The sequence below is a fragment of the Moschus berezovskii genome, chromosome 2, assembly GCF_049115385.1.
Source record: "Moschus berezovskii isolate FMDL1 chromosome 2, NW_MosBer_1.0, whole genome shotgun sequence".
In the NCBI taxonomy this organism is placed as follows: Eukaryota; Metazoa; Chordata; class Mammalia; order Artiodactyla; family Moschidae; genus Moschus; species Moschus berezovskii.
The window spans coordinates 104,841,956-104,862,896 of record NC_142461.1 but is presented as its reverse complement, the minus strand read 5'-3'; the positions used below and the strand labels follow the sequence as shown (position 1 = coordinate 104,862,896).

General features: G+C 38.3%; 1 protein-coding gene and 1 pseudogene across 4 annotated transcripts in view; one reads left to right on the top strand and one right to left on the bottom strand.

Moving 5' to 3' along the window:
* The window catches only part of KCNH7 (potassium voltage-gated channel subfamily H member 7), a 551,616-nt gene that overhangs the window by 281,978 nt on the left and 248,697 nt on the right, over positions 1-20,941 (top strand). The gene's annotated exons all lie outside the window — the stretch shown is intronic.
* LOC148778579 (dynein light chain 1, cytoplasmic pseudogene) lies at positions 12,615-12,944 on the bottom strand (annotated as a pseudogene).

Genomic DNA, 20,941 nt, shown 5'->3' with positions numbered 1-20,941 from the left:
CCTCTATCCATAGTTCATGAGGCACTCTGTCTATCAGATCTAATCCCTTGAATCTATTTCTCACTTCCACTTTATAATCATAAAGGGATTTGATTTAGATCATACCTAAATGGTATTCCCTGTATTCTTCAATTTAAAGCTGAATTTGTCAATAATGAGTTCATGATCTGAGCCACAGTCAGCTCCCTGTCTTGTTTTTGCTGGCTGTATAGAGCTTCTCCATCTTTGGCTTCAAAGAATATAATCAATCTGATTTCATTATTGGCCATCTGGTGATGTCCATGTGTAGCGTCTTCTCTTGTGTTGTTGAAAGAGGGTATTTTCTATGACCAGTGTATTCTCTTGGCAAAACTCTCTTAGCCTTTGCCCTGCTTCATTCTGTACTCTAAGGCAAAATTTGCCTGTTACTTTAGGTGTTTCTTGACTTCCTACTTTTGCATTCCTGTCCCCTATAATGAAAAGGACAACTTTTTCGGTGTTAGTTCTAGAAGGTCTTGTCGGTCTTCATAGAACCCTTCGACTTGAATTTCTTCAGCATTACTGGTCAAGGGATAGACTTGGATTACTGTGATATTGAATGGTTTGCCTTGGAAATGAACAGAGATCATTCTGTCGTTTTTGAGATTGCATCCAAGGACTGCATTTTGGAATCTTGTTGACTATGATAGCTACTCCTTTTCTTCTAAGGGATTCTTGCCATTAAATTCACCGAGTTATTTCTCCACTGATCTCCAGTAGCATACTGGGCACCTAATGACCTGGGGAGTTCATCTTTCAGTGTCCTATCTTTTTCATACTGTTCATGGCGTTCTCACAGCAAGAATACTGAAGTGACTTGCCATTCCTTTCTCTCAGTGGACCATATTTTGTCAGAACTCTCCACCATGACCCATCTGTCTTGGGTGGCCCGTGTGCATGGCTCATAGTTTCACTGAGTTAGACAAGGCTGCGGTCCATGGGATCAGATTGGTTAGTTTTCTGTGATTGTGGTTTTCAATCTGTTTGCCCTCTGATGGAGAAGCATAAGAGGCTTATGGAAGCTTCCTGATGGGCGAGACTGACTTGAGGGGGAAACCGAGTCCTGTTCTAATGGGCAGGGCCATGCTCAGTAAATTTTTAATTCAATTTTCTGTTGATGGGTGGAGCTGTGTCCCCTCCCTGCTATTTACCTGGGCCAAACTATGGTGGAGGTAATGAAGATAATGGCAATCTCCTTCAAAAGATCCCATGCATGTACTGCTATACTCACTGCCCCCAACTCTGCAGCAGGCCACCACTGACCCATACCTCTGCTGGAGACTCCTGGATGCTCCTGGGCAAGTCTGGGTCAGTCTCTTTTGGGGTCACTGCTTCGTTCTCCTGAGTCCTGGTGCACACAAGGTTCTGTTTGTGCCCTCCAAGAGCCTATTGCCCAGTCCTGTGTAAGTTCTGGCAGCCCTATGGTGGAGTTAATGGCAACTTCCTCCAAGAGGGCTTATGCCATACCCAAGTCTGCTGCACTCAGAGCCCCTGTCCCTGTGGCAGTCCACTGCTGACCCGCACCTCCACAGGAGACACTCCAACACAGTTCTGTCTCGGTCTCTGTGCCCTGGGTCCTGGTGTGCACAAGATTTGTTTGAGCCCTCTAAGCATCTCTGGAGGGAATGGGGTTTGATTCTAAATGAGAAGTTCCCCCTCCTACCATCTTGCTGGGGCTTCTCCTTTGCCCTTGGTTGTGGGGTGTCTCCTCACAGCTGTTCCAGTGCCACGCAGCCACAGCTCCAACACCTACCATCTTGCTGGGGGTTCTCTGACCTTGGACATGGGCTATCTCTTCACAGCTACTCCAGCGCCTCACAGCCATCGCTCCGGGGCCTTGCTGCCTCTGGTCCAGAATAGTTTATTAGGATAGATTAATATTGCTTTACTAAAAGGATATTTAACTGGAAATATTAAAATTAATATATTCTTTCATTTTTATTGTAAAAATAAACATAGATAAGCATTAAAATGCTCCATAAATGTTCAGACTTATGATTATCAGAATTAAGAAGGCTAAAATTATATGTATTTCTATGATTTAATTATTTTAAATTAGAGGATCATTGCTTTGCAATGTTTATGTTTCTGTCATACAACAGCATGAATCAATCATAAGTATATATATTAATATATCTCCTTTTTCTTGATCCTCTCTCCCACTCCACCTCCTCATCCACCTCTCTAGATCATCACAGATCATGAGGCTGGCCTCTCTGTTATACAGCAGCTTCTCACTTGCTATCTAACTTATATTTTATATATAGTAGTAGTATATGTCAATGTTGCTTTACATAAGACAGTGTGTATATGTCAGTGTTACTCCCTGAATTTGTCCCATGCTCTCCTTCCCCTGATGAGTGCACATACTGTTCTCTATATCTGCATCTCTATTCCTGCCCTGCAAATAGGTTCATCGGTACCATTTCTCTAGATTTCATATAAATGTGTTAATATATGATATTTGTTTCTATCTTTCTGGTATACTTCACTCTGTATTACAAGACAGAGATTCATCCACTTCAGTTCAGCTGACTCACATTTGTTCCTTTTTTATGGCTAACTCCAGTACTCTTGCCTGGAGAATCCCAGGGATGGCGGAGCCTAGTGGGCTGCTGTCTATGGGGTCGCACAGAGTCTGACACGACTGAAGCGACATACCACAATATTCAGTAACCTCAGATATGGAGATGACACCAACCTTATGGCAGAAAGTGAAGAAAAACTAAAGAGCCTCTTGATGAAAGTGAAAGAGGAGAGTGAAAAAGTTGGCTTAAAGATCAACATTCAGAAAACTAAGATCATGGCGTCCGGTCCCATCACTTCATGGCAAATAGATGGGGAAACAGTGGAAACAGTGGTTGACTTTATTTTTCTGGGCTCCGAAATCACTGCAGATGGTGATTGCAGCCATTAAATTAAAAGATGCTTACTCCTTGGAAGGAAAGTTATGACCAACCTAGAGAGCACATTAAAAAGTAGAGACATTATTTTGCCAACAAAAATCCATCTAGTCAAGGCTATGGATTTTCCAGTGGTCATGTATGGATGTGAGAGAAGGACTATAAAGAAAGCTGAACACAGAAGAATTGATGCTTTTGAACTGTGGTGTTGGAGAAGACTCTTGAGAGTCCCTTGGACTGCAATGAGATCCAACCAGTCCATCCTAAAGGAGATCAGTCCTGGGTGTTCATTGGAAGGACTGATGTTGAAGCTGAAACTCCAATACTTTGGCCACCTGATGCAAAGAGCTAACTCTGATGCTGGGAAAGATTGAGGGCAGGAGGAGAAGGGGATGACAGAGGATGAGATGGTTGGATGGCATCACCGACTCAATGAACATGAGTTTGGGTAAACTCCGGGAGTCGGTGACAGACAGGGAGGCCTGGCGTGCTGCGGTTCATGGGGTCACAAAGAGTCGGACAGGATTGAGCGACTGAACTGAATATTCCACTGGATGTGTGTACTGCAACTTCTTTATCTATTTATCTGTCAGTGGACATCTAGGTTACTTCCATGTTCTGGCTATTGTAAATAGTGCTGCAATGAATATTGGGGTGCATGTATAAGAGCTTTAAAGAGAAAAACAAGAAAATTAAAAAAAAATTCTAAGCTGCATATCCCTTTAATGAATGCAAAAGATTTTTTGCCTTATTTATAGACTAATGTATGGATGTATGGATGTGAGTGGTGGACTATAAAGAAAGCCGAGCACCAAAGAATTGATGCTTTTGAACTGTGGTGTTGGAGAAGACTCTTGAGAGTCCCTTGGACTGCAAGGGGATCCAACCAGTCAATCCTAAAGGAAATCAGTCCTGAATATTCATTGGAAGGATTGATATTGGAGCTGAAACGCCAATACTCAGGCCACCTGATGCAAAGAATCTTTTGAAAAGATCCTGATGCTAGGAAAGATTGAAGGTGGGAGGAGGATGAGATGGTTTGATGGCATCACTGACAGGATGGACATGGGTTTGAGCAAGCTCTGGGAGTTGGTGATGGACAAGGAAGCCTGGTGTGCTGCAGTCCATCGGGTTGCAAAGTGTCGGACAGGACTGACTGAACTGAACTGATAAACTGAATTTTAACAGTTACTGCATTTAGAACTAATTCACATTGGATTTCAAAAAGCCATTATTGTGTTGTACATGAATAACACACTTAATCCATTAGAAAGAGTACACTCATATTGGTCATGAGGCAAGTGTTGTCCAAACACAGTCTGTGCATCTGATTTGAGAACAGAGTTAATGCTCTGAAATCCTCACTCAGCTCAGCTTTATGTTTATGACTTTGTTTTGTGTTTTTCTGTCTTGCCCGTCATTCCTCTGTTATCTACCCCAGAGCAATCTCTGCTGGAGACTTGCGGCTTCAGTTTGTCTAACTTCTTCAAGCATGGGTCTCTGCTTCTCTCTAACTTGGCTTCTTTTCTTCCCCTGGTTATCAATCACAGTGTTCCCTGACTTTTAACTTCACCTTTATAGGATTCTCACTTGATATAAACCTGAGAAAACACAAAATTGAAAAAAACACAACCATACAGAAACTGAAAGTCCACGCTGCAGGTATAGGTAGCATAATTGAATTTTCCCCTTTAGAATGAAAATCCTAGAATGACTAGATGTTTTTTAAGCTGAAAAGCAAGAAGCATTTTTGGAGAAAAATAGAATACTTTTCTCAGTAGAACTACATTTTCTTTGTAATATAAACTGTACAAGTATTTTCTACTGTTTTATGTTTTCCTTGTGTTAAAGAGAAACCCCAAGGACAAGGGTCATCTTTATAGACTTTTACAGAATTTGCATTTCTTTACTGCTTGCTTTTTCTTTCTTTTTTTTTTTTTTTCTTCATTCTGCCACACACACCAACCTGATTTAAAGAGGGTGAAACTGCAGCCAGTGACAAACCCTCTGTCAGGACAAAGAGGCCAGCACAAGTGATGGTGTAGGAAGACTGAGAGGGAATGGATACCATCTGATCCGCTCATTTTACAGATGAGGAATCCAGGACCCATGGAGGCAACCATGGTATTTGACTGAAATTATAAAATGAGTCAGTGACACAAGTGGCTCAGTTCAGTTCAATTCATTTCAGTCACTCAGTCGTGTCCAACTCTTTGCGACCCCATGGACTGCAACACGCCAGGCTGCATCAGGGTCATTTCAGATGAGTCAGTTCTTTGCAGCAGGTAGCCGAAGTACTGGAGTTTCAACCTCAGCATCAGTCCTTCTAATGAACACCCAGGACTGATCTCCTTTAGGATGGACTGGTTGGATCTCCTTGCAGTCCAAGGGACTCTCAAGAGTCTTCTCCAACACCACAGTTCAAAAGCATCAATTCTTTGGCGCTCAGCTTTGTTTATAGTCCAACTCTCAGATCCATACATAACTACTGGAAAAACCATAGCTTTGACTAGATGGACTTTTCTTGGCAAATTAATGTCTCTGCTTTTTAATATGCTGTCTAGTTTGGTCATAGCTTTTCTTCCAAAGAGCAAGCGTCTTTTAATTTCATGGCTGCAATCACCATCTGCAGTGATTTTGGAGGCGCCCAAAGTAAAGTGTGTCACTGTTTCCATTATTTGCCCATCTATTTGCCATGAAGTGATGGGACTGGATGCCATGATTTTAATTTTCTGAATGTTGAGTTTTAAGCCAACTTTTTCACTCTCCTCTTTCACTTTCATCAAGAGGCTCTTTGGTTCTTCTTCACTTTCTGCCATAAGAGTGGTTTTATCTGCATATCTGAAGTTATTGATATTTCTCCCAGCAATCTTGATTCCAGCTTGTGCTTCATCCAGCCTGGCATTTCGCATGATGTACTCTGCATATAAGTTAAATAAGTAGGGTGACAATATACAGCCTTGACGTACTCCTTTTCCTAGTTGGAACCAGTCTGTTGTTCAATGTCCAGTTGTAACTGTTGCTTCTTGACCTGCATATAGATTTCTCAAGAGGCAGGTCAGGTGGTCTGGTATTCCCATCTCTTGAAATTTTTTCCACAGTTTGTTTTGATCCACACAGTCGAAAGCTTTGGCTCAGTGGTAAATAATCTGAGTGCCAATTCTGGAGACACAGGAGATGTGTGTTTGATCCCTGGGTTGGGACGATTCCCTGGGGTAGGAAATGGCAACCCACTCCAGTATTCTTGCCTGGAAAATTCCATGGACAGAGGAGCCTGGCAAGCTGTAGTCCATGGGGCTGCAAAGAGTAGGATACAACTGAACATGCACGCATAGGTTAGCATGTAATGAACACAGAGTTTATTTAATATACATGAGTTCAGTTCAGTTCAGTTCAGTCGCTCAGTCGTGTCCGACTCTCCGCGACCCCATAAATCAGCACGCCAGGCCTCCCTGTCCATCACCAACTCCCGGAGTTCACTCAACCTCATGTCCAGAGAGTCAGTGATGCCATCCAGCCATCTCATTCTCTGTTGTCCCCTTCTCCTCCCGCCCTCAACCTTTCCTAGCATCAGAGTCTTTTCCAGTGAGTCAACTCATTGCATGAGGTGGCCAAAGTATTGCAGTGAGTTAGATGGAGTTAAATTTCACTCTTTTGTTCCATTGAGGTAGAAACGGAACCTTAAAAATGCAAATAAGATTAATGTGGAAAACTTCAAAGTGATAATCCATGCCTGTCATAGCCGGTATCCAAGTAAAATCTTTGGCTTTTTATTTTTTGAATTATACCTGATTTCCACTCTAGGAATACTTTTGATTTGAAGGCAGTTTAGAAAACCATAGTATTAGAAACTCATCTCAGCAAGTTTCCTATCTTTAATTTGGTAACTTCTAATTTAGTGTGAAATAGGAAATCATTTTGTTAATTACTTGAAAATTAACTTATCAGCAATCTAGGGGAAAAGTTGTACTTTTTTGCCAGTGTATTTAAAGTGTGGGTCGTTTGTACATTTTTGCATGTCCTTTTATAATTATAATTACATTCATAAACATTCTCTCAGAGCTAGTACTTTTTGCTGATCACAATCTTTTAAAAAGAACGAGAATACTGGATAGCAATGGGAGAGTTTAATAACGTCATTGTTTTATTACCTTATCAATAAATAAAATGACTCAATTGCTCTGCATTAAAAGTGCTGCATAAATGTAAGTAAATATAATTAAGAGTAACAATTGATAGATAATACTTTCTGTGTGTATAGAGATAATATGATTTTAAGGATAAGTTTGTGACTTTGCCTCATCACCTAACATTTGAGAATCTTCATACATATTTTAAGTCTGAGGAGAACTGAACAAAGAATTCACAAGTCATCCTGACCAATGAGGCAAATCCTAACTAGTGTTAAGTTGTTAACTGAGTCCCTTGAGTGATATATTTTTAATGTCTTTTATATAAACAGTCAACAGAGTAAAGCAATTGCCTATTTATTTACAATTAACATGTTCGTAGGCAATGTTTGTAAGTGCTGAATAAGAAAATGAAAAGTGGATATTAGTTAAGCTTGAATCCCAGTGTGGGAAGCATAGCACTTTGCTTTGTTTAGACTCTTCCTATGAAAATCTCCTCCGATGGCCTCCAGTCAGCTTGCAGACTAGTACCTAGGAAAACTTGCTCTGTGTAAAGGCAGGACTCAACACAGAGTATAAGTGTCCAGAATCTATAGATATTACACTATACTAGCTTGAGATATTAACTGAACACAATTTGAGTTTCTTTTTAAACATGAAAAATCTCTGGGTTGGGAAGATCTCTGGAGTAGGAAATGGCAACCCACTCCAATATTCTTGCTTGGAAAATTCCATGGACAGAGGAGCCTGGCGGGTTATGGTCCATAGGGTTGCAAAGAGTCAAACACAACTCAAGTGACTTAGCATGCAAACTGAAAACAAAACTCTTCAAGTATGTTAAAGAATGGCAGATCTGAATGACTGCTGACATTTAAGCTACATGGTGGTAATTTTTACTCTCAATTTAAGAAATATTTTTATCAATGCAACTTCTTGCTTTTTAAATTATGAAATGCTTCAAACATACAAAGATATGTGAGTAGTATAATGAACACACTTGAAACTTCTGCTCAACTAAAGTACAAAATTACAAATAGAGTTCATGAACCCTCTCCAGTAGTGTTTTCTTTCTTTCCCACCATCCAGAAGTAGCAACTATCCTGAATTTGGTGCGTTTCACTCCTATGCACGTCTTTATACCTCCCTAAAAATATATATTCCTCAAGAAACCATGACATCATTTTATATTACAAAACACTATCATATGAAAGAATTCTTCAAATTGCTTTTTTATACTCAGCATTCAGTTCAGTTCAGTTCAGTCGCTCAGTCGTGTCCGACTCTCCGCGACCCCATGAATCACAGCACGCCAGGCCTCCCTGTCCATCACCAACTCCCGGAGTACACTCAAACTCATGTCCACAGAGTCGGTGATGCCATCCAGTCATCTCATTCTCCGTCGTCCTTTTAATATTTATCTACTCTGATGCCTTTACTTCTAGATCATTCATTCACATCACTAAATATTATTAGATGTATGCATATTCTGCAATTTATCCATTCTTTGTTTGGGGAACATTTAGCTATATTGCATTGTTTTGCTATTACAAGCAGTGCTACATTAATTGCTGTGATATATTTCTCCCTACGGATGTGTTTAAGACTTTGTATAGAGCAAGGATCCTCAGACTATAGTGTGGACCAGTATCAGTGAATTATCTCTGCTGAGGCAGTGCAAGTACTGAGAGTAAACAAGTGCAAACTCTTACAGCAATTTGACATTGCTGCAACATCATATGATTCTGCATTCTGCAAAATTATTGTTCTGCAGTGGATCACGCATTGTGAAAGCTGTTTTAAATCATAGATAGCTTAAGAGGTACTTTTCTAGTCTACATACCTTGGGATAGAATTGTGTTTCCATGAAGTGATTAATACTTAATCTTTAAAATATTGCCAGTTGTGCTTCAGAATTGTTGTGCTGATTTAGAGTCACGCTAGAAACACGGAAGACTTTTTGTTCCCCTGAATTCTATATATTCCGCTTTTTTTTTTCCATGCTTGTTTTTGAAAACTTTCTTTGGTATAGAGATTATTCAGTTCCTGCTTCTTTTCCTCTCTGTCATAGAATTTAAATGCTCTATTTCTGTTGTTTCAGTGATGAACTTTCAAATGTTTAATATGTGCACTTATCTACAGTGATTCCCCTCGTCCATGTTACTTTTATCTAGTGTATTTTTCATCTCAATTTTTTTATCATTAAAATCAATAGTTATTGTTTTATACCATCAGTGATTGTTTGGATCACCTTAAATTTTAACCATTTTTCCCCCAATACCTTTTGAGCTTCATGTCTTTTCTCTGAAATAATTTTATGCTTAGTAACTGAGAAATTTTAGTGCTTTAACACTTTTTTCATTCACTGAAAAAATGAAAATTCGATAGCAAATTATTAGTGCTGTTTTGACTTAAGCATATTTTTCCCTTGAGTCAAATTCTACATGACAGCATTTTCTCTTAGTACATAGAACTGGTCCATTGTCTCCTGATTCTTAATGATGCTGTTGAGATGTTTACAGTCATTCTAATTATAGTCCTTTGGAGAAAAATCTGCCTTTCTCCAGGCTGCTTTTGAAATACTTGTTCTATTCAGTGTTCTATAGTTTCACCGTGACATTTTGTATCTAACTATGTATTCTTTATTTACTTGATTAAGATTTAGTAGCTTCCCTCGATCTGAAAATCCATGTTTTTTAATTCTACAAAACATGTTTTTTTTTCTCTTTTACCTTTTTTCATTATGTAGATTTTTTTTACCAGAAGCCCAATTAGATTCTCATTCACTCTTTCAGATCCCTTAAGCACTCTGTCATATTTTTCATCTTGTGCCTCTGTGATAAATTCTGCATATTTCTTTAAAAAAATATTTATTTATTTATTTATTAGCTATCCCTTTAGCTAGTATCTGGTAAACCTGTTATTTAGTCTTCAATTGAATTTTAATTTATTAATATTCTTTCTTTGTTATTTTTTCTTCCAGTTATCATTATATAATTTACATAAAACACTGTATAAGTTTAAGATGTTCAGCATAATAATTTAACTTACATACATCATGAAATGAGTACCACAATAAGTTTAGTAAACATCCATCATGTCGTTCAAATACAAAATAAAAGAAAATGAAAAAAAATTTCCTTATGATGAGAACTCTTAGAATTTACTCTCTTAACAACTTTCATACACAATATAAAGCAGCATCAATTATATTAACCTTCTTTTACATTGCATCCCTAATATGTATTTATCTTATAACTTCTTTTTAAGTTTATGACTGTCTGTGAAAAAGACATTTTTCTGTCCTATGTTTCACCCTATTTTTCTCTAAGCATTTTAAGTATATGTGTAGTAGTCTGAGCATTCTTTGGCATTGCCTTTCTTTGGGATTGGGATGAAAACTGACCTTTTCCAGCCCTGTGGCCACTGTTGCATTTTCTAAACTTGCTGTTACATTCAGTAACTAAATTATTTGTTGTACTTGTAGGTCTGATTTTAATTGAGCACATTGCTAATTCTTCCTCATGTATTTTGTAATTGTGTACTTTGGGTTCATGTTTGGCAGGACTTAACTCTGGGATCCTTGAGATATTTCATTTCCTTCTGCCAATGACCTGTTATAATATGAATCAATGAATACCAATCACTGAGTATAATTTTTAATTTAGGGCCTCTGAGACCATCTACAGAGTATAGATTTGATCTTTAAACCCATGTGAATATAAGCTAACAATAATGGATTTTCAGGAGGACATGTTTTTCCACTCAAGCTCAACTCAAGATAGATGAATTCACTTGTTGTTCAACTCCACCTTTCACCAGGAGTTTCATGGATCCTTCTTTGCATGGTACTTTCTGCCCTAAGCTTACAGAACCATTAATACTTAGTCATTAAGATTGTGAAACCCTTCCAAAGCAGCCAGGATGTCTACATCAGCTTTCATTATGGATTTTAGCTTAACTTTCCACTCTTGATATTCCCATTCCTCTCTTGGAAGATTAGTTCTGAGTCTAAAATGAAGGTTTGCTACATTTTATCCAACATTCCTAGATATTTTGTACCCAGAAGTTTTTGAATTATCTGATATGCCATAATGCCAAAAATGGAAGTGAAATTCTGTCCTTTCCAGGAGTTTGCCCAAGTTCATGTCCATTGAATCGGTATGTGTAACTCAGTGAAGCTATGAGCCATGCCGTGTTGAGCTACCCAAGGAGGACGGGTCATAGTGGAAAGTTCTGACAGAACATGAGCCACTGGAAGAGGGAATGGCAAACCACTCCAGTATACTAGCCATGAGAACCCCATGAACTGTGTCAAAAAGGTTTAATTTACACTATGCTTAAATGTGTGAAGACAATACAACTCTTTTCTCCCATTACTAACACTATCTTTTCCCTTAACCTCAAGCATACCAGAGCTTTAGAATATTAATTGGATGCCTGATCCATTCAATTCTTTTCAACTCTGCAGTTTCAGTTAGTCCCTTTAAATAATGTTTGTTATTGTTGCTGTTGTTGTTTAGTTGCTAAGTCATTTCCAACTCTTTAGTTACCCCATGGACTGTCGCCCTCCAAGCTCCTCTGTCCATGGAATTTCCCAGCAAGAAGAAAAGAGTAGCCTGCCATTTCCTTCCCCAGGGAATTTTCCGACCCGGGGATCAAACCCTCATCTCCTGCATTACAGGCTGATTCTTTATCACTGAGCCACCAGGGAAGCCCTTAAATAATGTTTATTGTCAAGGAAAACATTCTTTAAAAAAAAAAAAATTCCTGAAAACTTTATTAGAATCACATGGAGGGCCACTGTTCAAGACCTTTCTCCCTTTAAGACCACCTTTAATCTTTAGAGTATACTTTGGCCAAGGCAGGGGAAGGGAAATGTCTAGAGCCTGACAAATTTCTCAATAGCCCAACTTTCTCGCCAGCTTATTTACATTTTGCAGCCACAGAAAGCTTAAAGGAGTTCATCATCTCTGAGTCCTAAGGCCCAGAACACTCTATGGCAGTTATCCCAAAGGAGCACTTAAGTAATGTATTTATCAGGTTAGGAGTAAGAGTTAATCCAGTAGTTTCTCTGCCATGCATTTCTCAACATGCACTTCTGAGTGTATTCTTCCATGCACAGCAGGAGCAGGATGGGCAAGAATGCAACTCAAGAGTGTTGAACAGGCTAGTCTGTTACATCCCACAAAAACTTCAAGGAATCACCCCCACCAGCCTCCCCAAGATCAAGTAATAAGCCATGTTCAATAGATTATTTGAACAAACGGTAATTAGCGCACACTTCTCCAACAGATTTATTTCTTTAAAGAAATGGATTTTGAAGATAAAAAACAAGAGGCAGGGAGCTATGGAATAGAAAATAAATACAAATGTAAGCTATTTTGCTAATTGCTTTATAACCACAAACTAGTACAGAGAATGCCCTGTACAAAACACAGTAAAGTTTCAAAGGTGGAGGTGTTCCCTTAGGCAAGGCTGAAGACTTCAGTCCCCGGTATTTGGAATTTAGGCTGCAGTCCTTGTTTTTGGATGGATCACCGGGTGTGTGGCACAGTCCATGCTTTTAACGAGATTTGAACAGGAGAATGGCCACTTTGCCCAAGTAGAAGTAGATGAAGTGTTTGCTTTCACGTGTCACATAACTACCAAAGTCCCGCCCCATGATGCAGTGCCAGGTGGAGTTGTGCTTCTTGTTGAACTCCTTCTTGATTTGGGCCACAGTGTCCTTCTCTATATTATATTTCTCCAGTGCCTGAGTAGCACACTCCGCCGAGTCCTGTTGCATCTCCTCCGACATGTTGGCATTCTTGATCTCAGCCTTTCAGTCACACATGGTTACCAAGGAGCAGGGGCTGGCTGACTGCAATGGTCTCTTACGGGAGGGGCTGGCAGAGCTCACACCTGCATAGAGAGGTGGTTGCTACCGAAGCCATGGTGCATCTTATTGTCAAGGAAAACATTCTTAATATCTCCTGTCTCTTAGCTCATTATTATTGTCTCACTTCCACCCGAGAATGGTGTCAGTGTATCAGAGAGCAGAGTATATCTTACAGAACCTTGTATCAGAGAGCAACAGTCAAAGTCTAGAGGTGTGATGCCATCTCATGTCACAGGCTAGGTCTCTTGTTCACTTGATTACAGATTACCCTGCTAGAACTCTTAGATAGTGAGTCAGACCCGTGTAGTCTCTCCAGTGCCATCACAGTGACCCTGTGGTAGGCTCCTTGGTTCTCAAATTTGCATCCATGCCAAGTCGGACTGAAGATGACTTGAAAAGTTAAAACCTCAGGGTCATTAATTTTACTTTTTTATTCTGTACTCCTCACTGATAAAAACTAGTATGGTTTCTTTTCATGATCCCTACAGGGAGTAGGATCTGAAGTCCTCCTATGCTTCAGTTTGACACACCTTCCCATTTTGGCCATTTCTATGCTTTTAGTGAACCTGGATTTCAAATCTGTTGTCTCACATAACAGTCTTATTTTTTGCCTGTCTTTTAATACCTTCTGTGATAAATCCTAATTCTTTTTTAAAAATGTATTTATTTTTGGCTGTGCCGGGTCTTCGTTGTGTGGGCTCTTCTCTAGCTGCGGTGCACCAGCTTCTCATTGCGGCAACTTCTTCTCTTGTTGTGGAACACGGGCTTTAGAATGCACAGGATTCAGTAGTTATGACACATGGGCTCAGTAGTTACGGCTACCAGGGTCTGGAGCACAGGCTCAATAGTTGTGACACATGAACTTGTTGTCTCACAACATGTAGGATCTTCCCAGACCAAGAATCAAACCCATGTTTCCTGCATTAACAGGTGGATTCTTTACCACTGAACCACCGGGGAAGCCCTGGCAAATCCTAATTCTTACCACATTTCTCACTCCTTACGTTGTGGCAAGCAAAGTGGAGGTCTCATACTCAGAAAAGCAAAAGAGAAAGCACGTCAATAATTTTCAGAATATTAGCCCAATTATTATATCAATACCTTATCAGTGACAAGACAAATGAAAATAAAAATGGCCAAATCACTGGTCTTTGTTTGCATGATATTATCAGTAAACTGGGACTAGGAAATTGAAAGATATTTTAATAAATTGTGGGTCACATGCAAGTTAATAAAATTAGGAGTCTGTTGTTTCCAGAAATACACATATTAAAAATAATTCTCTAATTACTTTTATTTTTGGCTCAAGGGCAGTTTAGCCATAGCATTTTGGTGACTTGAGCTGATCTCCCAGCATCATAGGCTTTGGGAGAACAGATCTCCACAGAGGTAGTACTTCTTGAAAACGATGTGGATAGACAGATCTAAGTGGGAATAAGAACTCATTTAGCTGTCCCTAAAGGACCTGTGATACATATAATAAAAACATAAATGTCCTCCTAGGCAATCAGTTGAGGCTTCCTTGCCTGGGCACTCTAACCTCTCAAGTTATATTGTTCCCGTGTACTTTTCCAGTAGTTAAGAACAATGCTCCTCTATGATATTAGACTTTTTGCGACCCCATGGATTGTAGCCCTCCAGGCCCCTCTGTCCATGGAATTCTCCTGGCAAAGATACTGGAGTGGCTTGTCATTTCCTTCTCCAGGGGATTTTCCTGAACCAAGGATCAAAACTGGCTCTCTTGCATTGTAGTCAGACTCTTTACCATTTGAGCCAGCGGGGAAGCCCCATGATACTGGAAGGCCATGTTGCACTCTCTTGACCCTGTTTCCAACTTTCGGATGATATGTTCCTGTTTTCCTTTCCAAGTTCATTCGGATGTTCAGTTTAACCTGTCTTTCTTCTATACAATTCTGGTGAGAGAAAGAGACACACAGCGAGTGTAATCATCCCCAAAGCTCCCCCTCTGTTCCCCAGTCCCCCAACGCCGCCCCCCCGCCCAGCCTGTCCATTCTCTTAAGGAGACTGTAGAATCTCCATGTTCCTGAGGATGGTCTGCTTCAAGCCTGAACTAGACTGAATTAGGTTTGCATTCAGACTCTTTCAGACTCTTTCTGACTTGTCCCCAGCCCAGGGAAACCCCCACTGTCTTATGAAGGATGCTATATCAATCACCTCTCTCTCAGCCTCCACTCACTTGAACCCTTGATTCTTCCAGACTCATCCTTAGATTCACATCTCTTTCAGTTGTGGCTATTTCACTCCCCAGTTCTCCCCTCCCTTTCCTTTCCTTTCTGCCCAATCTCCCTTCAAAAGGAGGAAAAAGCAATAAAAAGTTTGCCTTCACTTCATTTATGCACTCCTAGCACTTTCTCCCTTAACTAACTCATCTTGCCTCTGGGCCAAAATACCTAAAATACCCTCACAGTGAAATCCAAAAGAAATATCAATGAAAGGTTGGACTAAGTGATCTCTAAGGACACTTCTGGAGAAGAGTTCTATGACTTCATATGAGGTCAACAACATACAGAAAAATCCAATCTAGTTCTCAAAAAAATATCTGTAAGTTTTGAGAATCTGTTATTTGTGAAGTGCTGAGTGAGAGAAGACTCAAAAAAAAAAATAAAGTATTCATTCCCTAATCCCTATAACTTCAATATTCAATATAGAAGACCTGCATGCAAGAAAAGTTAAATACTATTTGAGGAGTCCATTCATTTAGTCATGTTTTCCGGGGCTTTACTTAAGATAATGAAGTTCACAATTGCAAGGAACCACAATAGGGAGTGCAAAGGATACTTGAATTCATGTAGGAAGTGTACCCAACCAACTCCCAGGTGGGGAAAAGGAATTGTCTTCTTGGAAAAAGTGTCCTAGCTGAAATTTGAAGACTCTGTGCATAACTCTGTGTGTGTGTGTGTGTGTGTGTACATGTATGCACTAGCATGTAGTTGAGCCGTGATTAAATTGAATCAGAGCAGAACAATGATATGAGCAAGGAGAATCACACTTGTAAAGGTCCAGAGTGAGAACACCTTCTTTTCAGAAAACTAATAATAGTTCAGTCTGGCTGGCTGGGAAACATTTGAATAGCAGTATAAAACCTTACAGTCACTTACAAGTCAGAAGCTATCATGGAAAATACCAAGTGAATGGCCAGTGGTGTGAGGTAAATAAAATGTTATAACTTCAGAGGTTGATTAACATGTGCTACTTGGAAAGAGCTGCATCAACACATGTGGTGATGGTACAATGGTAAGGAATTTCTAGTAGATTTAATGGTGTGATCAAAGGCAATCAGAGAATGCATGAATTTTTCAGTGAACTGTAGGCAGGCCTCTTTGACTAAAGTCAGGGTATGAATAGGAATTCACTGGTCAAAATTTGACATCTTAAAATATACCTTCCTCTTATTGCTGAATAAAAAAAGAAGAATTTCAGTAGCTCCAAAAAGTCCCCCACTTGTGTGCTGGGAAGAATGGGAAATTGCACTAACTTAGAAAATGATAGTGAACTGAATTCTACTCAGCACAGAACTGTGGCCACCTTATGCCCAGCTGCAGCCCGCACTAGTAGTGCCCTGGTTATAGCCTGTAGTACAAACTTTAACACTATTAAAACAAATTTCCTTTGGACTTGAGAGTACCGAATTCTGCCAGCTGCTTATTTCTCAACAGCTAATCACACCATCAACCCTTCACACAGAATCTCTACCTCTTCAGGGCAGAAGTGGAGGCCCACGGGCTGGGCTATTCCTTTTTGTTCACTGTGTATAGATGTGGTCAATAAACAGAAGTCAAATTCTGTCTTTGAAATATGGTTCCTTTTGTAAACACCCAAATCAAGCCAACCCCCTATACTAACTCGATTTGGGATCTAACAAGCAGAATGAACCTAAGAAATATAAGTATGGAATATTTGTTAGGTTTAGAAACAGTTAAAGAAGTCAGATTTTATAAATTAAGAACCTTGTAAGGCAACACAGTCTATATTTTTAGAACTTTGTAATTATATTCATATTATCAAGCTGGTTGAATTTGTTAGACTGGAAGGAGATCAGTGTTTCTGTGTGTGTGTGTGGAGTCTAGTATTTTAAAACTTTTTTTTATTCGAAGATATGCTAAATATAAAATATCAACCATTATAAGTTTGGAAAATTATTTGAATAAACTACAGTGTATTTAGAATTTTCATTCAACTTCAGTATATAATTAAGGACATAATAATGATAATATCACACTTTATATTATTTTTCATTAATGTCTATTTGATGCAAATTAAAAACTAGGTATAATGCAAGGCTTTTTCTCTTATTCCAAACTTGTTTTCACTCAAAATTTAGCAGCTATGCAGTCAGCTTCCTTGCTGATAATATACGAACCATTTTTTAAATTAATTTTTATTGGAGTATAGTTGTTTTACAATGTTATTAGTTTCTACTGTACAGCAAAATGAATCAGCCATACATATACATATGTCTCCTCCCTTTTAGACTCCCTTCCACTTCAAGTAACCACAGTACACTAAGTAGAGATCCCTGTGCTATATGGCATGCTCGCGTTAGTTATTTATTTTATACATAGTATCAATAGTGAATATGCGTCAGTCCCAATCTCCCAATTCCTCCCAGCTCCCCTTCCCCACTTGGTATTTATGTATTTGTTGTCTTCATCTCCATTTCTGCTTTGCAAATAAGATCATGTATACCATTTTTCTATTAATTTTCAAAAATGTTTATTTTCCCAGTTGCAAAATCAATGTGTTACAGGCAAATAAAGACATGAAGGAAACATAATTTGTAATCTCACCACCCACAAATAATTACTGCTTACAGTAATTATAGTTTGTTCTGTTCACTTTTAGTCTTAGTTCTAATATATATGTTTGTATTTAAAATTTGAGGTCATTATATATGCATGTTTAATCAACTTTTTGTATTAGTTTTTGAACATTATTCCAAGTAAATATGTACTCTTGTAAACTAGCAATTTTAGTAGTATCAGGCCATCAGTTTTTTCTATTAAAATTAATATTTTAATGGTTATATTTATTCACATCTATTGTTTAAGGTTCTGATTATTTTAATAAGATAGATATCTAGGTGAATTACTGAATCAAAATATATGAACCTTAAAGGTTATCTTATCTTATTCTCAGGAAGATTTTTTTTTAACAATTTATTCTCAGGTGTTTGAGCCTGCAATCCCCAATAGCACTATGTATTTATTTTGGTTATAATGATGGTCAGAAAATGATCATCTGTTCAAATTTACATTGATATGATAATAGTGAGGTGGAACATTTTTCATACTTAAAAGTCATTTGTTTTACTTTTATAACTGTTCATATCATCTAGGACATCTGTCTTTTGGATGAACTGAATGGAATTTAGATTTTAAAACACTGAACTGAAAAAATAATTTAAAAAATGATAACAGTAAATGCCACCTTGTAATTAAGTGAATACTTAAAAATTAATCAAGTTTTAATTTGCTCTCAGTTAATTCAATGAGGATTTTAATTAACACAACAGTTTTTAACTCAGTTTGGTCTTTTTTTTTTTTAAACCTGGCTTTTACTTTTGAAATCCTAAACTGCATTTCTCACGGAAGATTTGTACATTGTTACAGCTTTCTTTCACTTCACACCTTTTTTTCCAGACTACATCACCCATGCCATACACTCAAGCCTATTATCTGCTGCTGCTGCTACTAAGTCGCTTCAGTCATGTCCAACTCTGTGCGACCCCATAGATGGCAGCCCACCAGGCTTCCCCATCCCTGGGATTCTCCAGGCAAGAACTTTAGAGTGTGTTGCCGTTTCCTCAGCAGCCAAAAAGGATCTGAAAAAAAAATTCATGAGTCAGAGAAAAAAAGTCTTTAACAATAGAATTTAAAGGTAGTGAGAGAGATTTATTTATACAGAAAGGGATCCTCTACTGTGTAGTCAGCCATTGCTAATAAAATTTTTCCTGAACAGAATATTAATCTTTTTTGCACAACTGAAATAAAGAAAAACTACCATGCATGCAATTTGCTAAAAAGGCGTTTACTGTGCCCACCTAATATGTTAACAGAGCAATACAAAAAGTTTTGGTAAATTGGAGTAAATTTTGAGTAATTATGCTAAATCCTAGGTGTGTGTAAGCTGTAAGTGGAACCCTAGATTTCTGGGGAATTTTTCTCACTGACTTTGTTAAGGGTCTCTTTTAATAATGAGGAAAGCAAATTACCCAGGTAAGAGGAATGGTGTAAGCTTAGAAGGGAAAAGGGTCAAAGCTGAAAACTAAAACTTGAAACAACCAGGATGTCTTTTCCATTTAGAATATTATCCATTAGAGAAATGATGTGGAATTCAAATGAACGCAGGATTTTAGTGCTCACATCTGTCACCTTCTAGGCACCTAGAAATCACAGCAAGGAAATTCTTTCCAAAGAGTGAGGGTTTTGCATATTCTAGGGATCTGAAGAATAAAAATACATTCTGTATTCCTTTCCCAAAGATTTCTAGTTGTTACTTTCTTGGCATCTGTTTACTGCTGACCACTGGACCATTATAAGTTTGATAGCTGCTAAAACAAGAATCCTAATCAGATTTAGCAAACCTTCTCTGAAATGATTTATCTTGTCATAGCTATAGAGCAGGCTAAATTGAAAAGCAAAATTAATCTGCTTCTATAAAGGTGAACTCTAGCCTATCATGTCGTCTGTGGCAGTAATTAATGCTGCTTTAGCTTTCTTTCTGTGCTCAGCCCAAGACACTTGTAATAATTGGGGTATGTGACTGTGATGAGTTTCATTCATTTCAACCACACAGGATGAGGAGAGACTGGCATGTTTACACACTTTCAGCTTCTCCCAAGAAAATGAAGCTTCTGGTAGGCATTTCCTCTTTGCAATTCTCATTTCAGTTTCATGTAAAATTAGATACTTTTCTATCTCCTGATAGGAAAAAAAGAGTTAATCAGGAACCTCTATGGTAGCCCATAAAAACATTGATAATAAATTAATGGTATTTTAGGACTAATGTGAAAAAATACTAAATATTTGAGGTTGTTTTCCCCTATGTACTACTATTTTTTAAGATAGATAGGTAAAAACAATATTTTTAGCTGTTCATCTGCACTTAGTTATGTTATACTGATCCTGAAACCCAGCTCTTAATATAAAAAATTTGGGAGAGGGACTCCTTTCCTGCTTACCAGGTCAAGTTGATAGTGATTTTCCTTTTTGCTGAAGCAACAATATCTCAAGTAATAGCTTGGAAAAAAGAGAGGATGGTATGAAGAATTTAGACAAAGTAAAATAAAAAATTCATTAAGATTTGAGGTGAGGCAAAGGTGAAAAAGAGGAATGCTTCCAGAATAGCTGCCCTGCTTCTGTTTTAGACACGGGACAGCTAAAGGCACCTTTTGTAAGAATAGGAAGTACAATAAGAGGAAGAAATTAGACAAGAAAACAAATAGTTCAGCTTTGGATATATTGTTTACAAAGCGTGTGTAGAAGAGGCAGTCCGTTATGCAGGTGGGTGTCTGAGAGAGGTCTGGGTGATGAAATAGATTTGGGAAACCTCAACACCTAAAAGGTCATGAATCCATGGGATTGAGTGGGCACAGTAGAGGAGAATAGCCATGGTTTATAAATCAGTGCTTATTATCTCAATGAAAAATATATTTTTAAAAAATTTTGGGGCCAATGAACAATCCACTTTTGAACCCAAAAGTAGGTTTTATAGAATGTCCATATCTTCTTCTTACTATCTTTCTTGTTCATCAATCATGAACAACATAAATTTATTAAATTCTTAAAGAGAGAAGGAGGCCAATAGGCATAACTCGGGAAAATAATGTGCCTTGTTCCTGAATCAAATTTGAAAGAAAATGCCTAGTGTAAAACACAAGTTTCTCTAGCTAAGTATATAAATTCTCACTTATGAATGTGTTTGCCATTCCTCTATTTTCATGTCAATGAAAAAAGAATCAAAAATTCGTTGAGATTTTATTTTAAGGTATA